We start from the raw sequence: 8,604 nt of genomic DNA on the forward strand, positions 1-8,604 counted from the left end.
CAATTTTTCGTTGGCCGGTGTTGACTGCTGGGTTTGTTTCCTTCACGTTGAATGAAGTCGGGAAAGCAAGCAATACAAGATAACACCGCACCTAATTAGACTCAGACGCACTTGAAGCATAACTGCTATGGTGCATGAAGGCATGCAGATAGCTTCAAACTAACCTTGTTTCACAGTGACCTTTTTTTTTTTTTTTTTGACGGAGACAGCGGTATATACGACGGGTTATTGCGTTCGCGAGTGGGCCCGTTACACCGTGTACGCCATTAGGCGGCCACGCTCGAGCACGGCTCGAGCATGCCTGCACGGGCAATGATCAACACACGCTCTGAAAGAAACCGCGACTGTAGACTGTGTACGGCAACGCAACGGTCTCCAAAAGAATTCCTCCACTGGCGGCGTGGCAACAGTATGCGTTTCTGCACCCCAATTCTGCGGAAAAAAAAAATGTTTTTCAGTTCGCTACATTGCACATGTATGTTCGAAATATCACGTTATTGGGTTCACAATTGCAAAGTATGGAATTTAAGAGGACGGTGAACTAGTTAAGCCATCACAAGTAGGGGTGCAGTGGGTGTTGAATCTTTTGCGGCAGGGGGGTCGTGTGAAATTATTCTTCTTACCAAAAGACACATTTTAGGCACGTCGAACGACGACAAATGGGCCTATCCAGCTTATCGAAAGATAAACCCATCTGACGCTGTGTCGACACCCATTCTAAGGTCCTATTCCTTGGGGCCAATTTGACGTTTTGTATCCATCGCGAGGAGCAACGTTGAACACGAACTGAAAGTGTCGGTCGTTTTCCAGCGTGTCTCGCGCGTCCCGACACCAACACGTCAACGCAAAACAATTGAACCGAAACACAAAACGTGACAGACGTGTTCGGTAAGCTCGACATTTCTATAGGAGCGAACTCAAGGGAAGCGAAGAAGTACGCACGCACTTTTGTGTCGCTGAACAAGGCAGACCCCGTGACGGGATTTATTTCGCACGCTGACAACCCATGATTTGCGGCTCAATGCGCCGCTGCTTCAGAGTGCAGCGTAGGATGATCTATGGGTGGTTGACGGGGTGTCGTCCGCCAAAAGAAAACCCCAAACTCGCGGTGCGAACGCCCCAGCCACTTTGTGCGAGACGCGTCGATATTCCGAGCACAAAAACAGCGTCGCGTCTTCTAATCTCGGGAAGCGGCACGTTCTCTCCTCGCCCGCTGCAAGGAGAGCGAAGTGTATGCCGCCCCCATCCGGTGGGATCACAACAAACTAGCAGACGACGGACACTCGGTTGATTGCCGTAGGGCCGCGCGCGCGCACTCACCTGCGACAAAGGCGCACCCGCGACGAGCCGTAATGGAAAATCGAAGGGGCCGTCAGCGCGAAGCGTCGTGTAGTACTGGGACTGCTGGGACGGAGCGCGCGCGCGCCAACTGCTCGAGACGACGCTGAAACTTGGGATGGCGGGGAAGGCCGCAACCTCGGCCGGGCTCACGGTCGCCGCGCAGCGACCAGCGGCGCGTAGCGCGCCGCCGCCGCGCACCTTTCCGCCTTCCCCCCGCGTCCTCGTCGTGCGCCGCTACCGGAAAGGCCGGCCGGCCACGGGCACGGTGCAAACGGGTAACAACTTGCTGCACTGCGCGCATTTACTCAATGACGCCGCTCGCATTGGGTAAATGTTACGTAGCGACACTGAGCGCCATTCTTAATCTTCCTAGACATTCATACACCGTCGGGACATAGGTTGCCCTTTTATTAATGCTGGAGGCATTACTGGGGAGAACGGTCAGCACGTTGACCTGCGCGGGTTCATCCTGAATTGGCAGCGAGGTCGCTATTCACTCCGACAGCAACGCAAGTGACGGATTAAGCGTCACTATCCCGTATCGGGACCATGGATAAACCACCTATGATCCCTGCGTCAAGGGGCGCCATGACCCCGCGTAACGGTTCAAGCCTTGCGCGGCCGTGTTACTCACAAGGATGAGGAGCTTTTTATAGCGTATTTTTTTCCTGCGTGCGTGACGTTTGATCCCGTCAGAAGAAACCGTCAGAGCTTGCCTCAAAAAAAGTTAGAGCCCTTCCACTGCTCTGAAGATGAAAGACCAGCGAAGCTGTATTGGTAGGTAACTACGTATGTTGACCTGCTATATTGATCGAATAAGGACACATAACTTTGCAAGAATAAATTCCAAAATAATTTTTTTCGTATTATAATTTGTTTCGGAATAGTTTCGATATAACAAGAGTTACAGCTGTCGTCTGCATCCATACTCCACCCGTAGACGGCCATGCACTGACAGCAGACGGGAATTCTGCGTCATTTGCAACTTCCCTGTGAACAAACTACGACAAGTAAATGTAACTAGGCGTAATGGTAACGATAGAGTGGTCTTAGCGGCCAATTTCAGTATACAATGCTGACCGATTTTCCGGACCTGGAGGGGAACGAAAAATAGTCCGAATAAAAAGAGCAGTCCGAAAAAAACGGGAGTCATTACTCCTATGGGACAACTGGCGGTTCCGCGGGAAAGTCGGAAATGTCCAGCAAGTCCGAATTTCCGGAGTCCGGAAAAATGGTCGGCTTCTGTATATATATATATATATATATATATATATATATATATATATATATATATATATATATATATATATATATATATATATATATATATATATATATATATATATATATATATATATATATATATATATATATATATATATATATTTCAAGATACTTATATCAGATTGATAGCTACAGAGCATTTTACACAAGCTCTGGAACGAGCGTGTGCGATTCTTTGTCAACGTGACCCGATAGACGCGCACGGTTTAGTCGGAACCTAGCGCATGACAGCTTCGCTGCAAAAAAAAAAAAAAAAACATTAATATTTCACAAGGCACGATTATAAACGCCCGTGGGTCCGCTTCACCACAAAGCAACGAATGGCCAGTTCATGCAATGAAAAGGGCAAAGTAGGTTAATGACGGGGCCCGGGGTACGTTCTGGCTCGGAAAATGAGTTCAGCGCGGTGACAATATACATGCACACATTGCAGGCTGGATATTTAGCATTGATTGACGTCGCAGCGTAGATGATATTTAAATCGTATATCTCGCCTCATTATCCGTGAAATTTTTCTATCCTAAGAATCAAAATATTTATTCCCTTTCACTCGGCGATGCAGGTGACTTGTGACGAAGCACGCAAAAGAAAGTGCTGCAGGTTAAAAAAAAAAAAACCGCAACATAGATTCATCACGCTGGAGTTGCCGGCTACATCGTTTCGCGTAGTCCTTGGACTGTCAGAGATTACACCTTACTGCGGAGAAACCATATCGCGGGAAGCCTTATTTACTGCGGGGAATAGAACCTTATTGCGCGGAAAATAGTTTTGATCTTGTAATAAAAGGGCAAGAGCTAGGCGGGGATTTAAATGAAGGGCAAGAAAAAGAAAGAAAATTTTGTTACGAACCGCGTGAGTAAGATGGCGAGAAGTGGGAAGCGAATGACATTTGATGGGAAAGACAACTACTCTGGAATATTGCATTCAGTGATGTCAACAGACGTGAATATTAGTCTTGTAATCGAAAAAAAGTGAGCCTTGACTGTCCAAATAATATAGGCTGAGCTACGAATGTATTGTATTCAAATATATAACTACTCCGAAACATCTAATATTGAGTCGTGTGGTGAAGTGTGTATTCGCTTAAGAGTGCTGTTTATATCGTAACAGTTCTCACATACACCTTCGAGACCTAAAGTTTGAGACCGGGCAGCAAACGCAGTTTAACGATATGTTTTTGTAGTAAGGCTTATTTTTTATTGTCAGAACTTCAAGATGCATGTCCCAGGCAAACCGAGAAAAATATTCACGCTAATTAAAAAAAATATACATGCTAACATATTAGGTTCAACAATGGTGTGTCTCTTTAAACTAGGAAGTAATCTAGACGTCAAAAGATCAAGTGAGGTCCTTTTAAATTCATTCATCAATCCCCCTTCCCCTAAAAACACGAAAACATTTGTATTGAGGCGTTTCCTAAAATAAAGCACCGGCCTAAACAAACCTAATTTGTTCGCACATTAAAGGCCCCGTGCGACACTTTTTTCAACTTTTTTTCAAAATCTGAAATGGATTCCGAACGTAGTAACCAAGCGCGTGCACTTCTTATATCAGGGCCCCACGAGTACCCAGCCAGATATTACTGCTGCACGCACAGTTAGCAAAGAAACTCGCTGAAAATATTTTTATCTCTTTCTCATGCCTTGCTTGGGGTTTTCAGACACGTCCCTCAATTTATATTGCGGCTATTGGCAGGCACCCTGGCAGCTGCACCAATAAACGCTTTCGATAGCGACTTAAAAAAATCGCAACAAAAGCAAAGCACAGACTACAATGGCTAGTGAAAAATATCAAAGTGTTTCCAGGTACGAATAAAAAAGTGGAAGCATTTGTCGGTAGTGTTGCAGGGGACATTTTTTTAGTTTCCGTTTCAACCAAGTGTTCCAGTTTTAGTTCTCCTATGAAACACAAGTTCCTCACTGCAAAATGATGCCTTACGTCTGCTTCGCCGCAGTGCACCTGAATCACTAATTGCTACTTCCAAGCGAGCACATTATGCGAACATAAGGCGAGACATACGACTTGACTAATACAAAATATCAAAGCCCCTTTCTTAAGAGAAGGACGGTTAAAACGCGAAGCTATATCTCTTGCAACCTAAGTCAAAATTCAAACTGCTTCTGTCGTGTTGGAATGGCTTACAATCTGATAGACCTCGGCTTGCTAACGCGAGGGACCCAGCTTCGATTCGGGCCATGGGAAGCGTTTTTTTTTTTCTTGAGGTGTTTGAGTACCTTCGCTTATCATCATCGTTTTGTGAAACCATTGAGAAAAGTTGGCTTTCCTGCAATGCGTTTAATGACGGGACCGTCCACATCGGTGAGGCATCAGAAGCTTCGCTTCAAAAGTCATGTTTTTATTGCGGTATGTCGCAGCAAGAACAACGCTATTCGAGTCAAATCATATGCTGTACCTCATCATTGACCTATACTTTTTTTTTTCTTGCTCACAGCAAGCGACAATATAGATAAACGTGGGGAAGCGGACCCATGAATGTACATCCTTTGTAAAAATTTTGTCAGTCAAGACCCCAAAGAATTCAAAGAATCGGCTTTGCCTTAAATGTGACAAAAATATTTTAAGGCAGTAAGACAGAAAGGTGTTTTCACTAGCTTTCCAGCATAAAAAGTTTCAGCCTCGCTGGGGACGTAAGCTTGCACATTGAATTTTTTTGTAGCCTGAGCATTTCCGGCTTGGCCCACAAAATTTTGACAAAGGCTGTACATGCGCTCCGATGTGGTCTTTGTAATTGCGACCGAAGCAGTCGGCGGTAGCACAAATACCACGTTTTATTAAATGATTACCTCGCGTATTTTCTGTGCGTAAGTATCCTTAAATTTAAAATAACCTTCTTATAAAGGCCCTGTATTGGCATGGCGACACAAGGTTTATGTAGTAAAAAATCAACTATGCGAGTGAACCTGTGCTTCAAAATGAACTGTCAAGACTCGACGCGTTCGACAGGATCGCTCCGCACTGGACTGTAAACTGCAACTATAGTCGTGATACGACGCTTCTACGACGCGCATACAACCTTACCCAGCTCGGCATTCACGAGACTACGACACTGACCAATTATATTCGATTCGGTGTTCAAATTTTCATTTTCGATCCCACCTGGTTCGATCCCGACTGATTCGAGCTGAACCCACTGCTGACGCCTACAGCTCAACACATCTTCCTTCGACGAGGGAAGAGTCTAGAAGCAATCTTGTATGCCATTGGTCCATGAGGAAGGTACTCAATGTTTTCTTTAAAGCGGAGCCTTTGTAATATGACAGCTGAGAATTTAAACGAAGCCCTTCCGGTATGTATGTTGAAGCGGATGTGGTACGATGTATGTAGAGGAAGCCGTTTGTGTTTAGTGCGCTTGTATACGAAGCAGGTAATAAGTACACCAAATAAAAAACAAAGAAGTTGTCTGAAAAACCCGGAACTCTGACTTGGATCGATGATGTAATGCAGTTGAACCTCATTATAACGAACACTGATACAGCGAATTATCGGCTATAGCGAACTAAATACGATCTTTGGTTGGTCACGCTTTATTTCAATGGCACTTATTCTTTTACAACGAAACTGAAACCGTGAGCCACGCGCGATATCGGATATAACGAAGACATATTTGACCAGGAGGTTGAGAAGCTACTTGGAAAAACCCTCCGGCATCCGAAACTGCAGAAGTACAAATGCCCTTTTGTTCGTGGACACTGTGGAAAACTCCATACTACTAAGTGCTGTGAGTAGCCACCTGGTGAAAATCACATCATTCATCACACAAATAAAGACGCAGGCATGTTTTGTTAAGTGGACCTTGTTTTGTTGTAATTTCACGTACTCATGTTCCGGCTCATTCAGCTTGAAAAGGAACAAGAAGAAAGGTAAGGGTTTCCTTGTGTATAGAGAATTAGAAGCCTAAACATGCGTTTTTGTATCGAGTATTTTTGCGCGAGCCAGATCGTCGATTTGTTACAGCCGATTTTTACCTCTACTGTTACAACGAATATCGGATATAACGAACTAATTTGCTGTCCCGATACTACTTCGTTATAACGAGGTTCGACTGTAGCACTAGTAGCTAAGCGCGACAGACCGGGCTCTATTTATTTCGCGTAAGTACGTACTACGATCAGAATCCCGAACTGCTTAAGTCGTAAGGAGCCATGGTCCACTAATGCCACCGCCCACTGTGCCTCCAAAACACTCCCCCCCCCCCCCCCCTAAAAAAAAAAGAATACGCGATGTGAGATAAGACACCTAATACAGTCAAACCCGGTTATAGCGAACTGTAATATGCACCGCGATTAGTTCGATATATCCAATAGTTCGATATAGCCGAACCCGTCTATAACAATTTTTTTTGTTACGAGTTCGCAATACGCGGGACCCTCCCCCCCCCCTCCCGTTTCCACGTAGAGAAACAAACGCATAAATTATGCCATTACCTTACACAAAACAATCCATTTATTGCATGCACTAAAGCTACTTCCGCCTTAACTGCCTATTTCACAAAAGAGCGGTGATTTTTGTTTTCACTTTCATTTTGGCGGAGAAGTTGTTTGCGCCAGTTCAGGTCCGTGTCCTTCAGTATCGAAGTAATACCGGCAGAGCACACCGACTGGCGAAAGCGCTTCATTAACCTTCATTAAAGCACCGAAGAGACTGAGGATGTCCCTTGTGACATTTTCAGTCTCTTCGGTGCTTTCAGCAGCACCAGCTGCCATGACATCAGTGACGCTGTCTGTGCCTGAGGAGCTCACAGTGACGGCAAAGTCGTCGTTGACAGTCAGGAAATCTGGACAGTCAGCATCTGGAACGCTTCGGTACAGCATCTGGAACGCGCAGTTCGCCAATGATGCCGTCTTGGTCCGGACTCGCTGATTGGTTGTGCTCCGCCGCGAATCCCGTGCGTCGGAAACAGTTATGGAAGGTGTCAGGCGTCACGTCGCTCCATGCGTGGCTCAACATCTCAATCGTGGCCAATCAGCATCTTAATCGCCGCTACGAGAACACGCATTTCGGTGGAAATTGTAGGCGCGCCGAGTTCGATATATCGATGCGAATTTTGTTATAAGCACCCACGCATTTTCGTAACGGATTTGCTTTTGTTCGATATATAACATAATTCGCTCAATCCGGGTTTGTTATAATCGGGTTTGACTGTAGTTGCAAACAGTTCGTATACATTCGAATAGTTCTGTGCGCCTCGCCATGACGTTTTTCTCTAAGTGGGGATGCCATTTATTTAGGTAAAAAAAAGCAAGGGAAGTAACCCCATGTTTCTACTTTGATGCCTTTCACACTTTTCGTCCTCGCAGTTTCGCAGTTTCGTCCTCTCTTCCGCTTTTACCAATGTAGTGTTGCATCATTATATACGCTGAGCTGGGATGAATAAGAGATACTACAAGTCGCCTGTAAGTGGATGGGCGTCCTTTTCTTCCTGTTTGGACCGCTTAGAGCAGCTTTAAAGGCAGACAATAGGACGGGCTGCCTCGGTAGTTTTCAAAGGACGTAGCATATTCTGTCTTTCGCAGAATTAAGTTAAGCCAGTTTTTACAATGTTTCTTGGCTGATAAACTACACTTCATGAGTTGCATTTGGTAATTTGCAGGAGATTTAATTGAGAAATAAAAGAACGCGATGTACGCCATTTTATGCACTGTTAAGGTATATGTACATGGTCATTACATACAAAAGTAATCGTTATACTAATGAGCTGACTAAGGAAACCTAACCACTAACTTAGTCCTTAAACTTTGAGCTCGTTGCAATAAAGGAATGAGTGAATCCCGTTCGATGCGTTAGAAAAAATAGACGTGTCTATATTGAGGTGGAGAGTTGAGCGTTATTTTAAATTTCGCGTGTGCGAAACCAAAAAATTAATTCAAAGTCTATTGGTGGATCTTCAAGAATGCATGAGCATTTCGCCCCTCTCTCTTGCGAAGTTGAAGGGTTCCCGCAACACCTTTTTATTTATAA

General features: G+C 44.9%; 1 protein-coding gene across 3 annotated transcripts in view; it reads right to left on the minus strand.

Annotated features, from left to right (window-relative positions):
* Window positions 1–1,455, minus strand: part of LOC144155800 (oxysterol-binding protein-related protein 6-like) — a 149,013-nt gene extending 147,558 nt beyond the window's left edge. For 2 of the 3 annotated variants that reach the window (XM_077687471.1, XM_077687476.1), the window contains exon 1: window positions 1,321–1,455. The gene's annotated coding sequence lies outside the window, so the exon portion shown is untranslated. The remainder of the gene's footprint in view (window positions 1–1,320) is intronic. The other variant, XM_077687469.1, reaches the window with a different exon arrangement.
* Window positions 1,456–8,604: the final 7,149 nt, after the last annotated feature.

The sequence above is a fragment of the Haemaphysalis longicornis genome, unplaced genomic scaffold (genome assembly GCF_048455015.1).
Source record: "Haemaphysalis longicornis isolate Haplotype H1 unplaced genomic scaffold, Haemaphysalis longicornis Haplotype H1 scaffold_1, whole genome shotgun sequence".
Classification (NCBI taxonomy): domain Eukaryota; kingdom Metazoa; phylum Arthropoda; class Arachnida; order Ixodida; family Ixodidae; genus Haemaphysalis; species Haemaphysalis longicornis.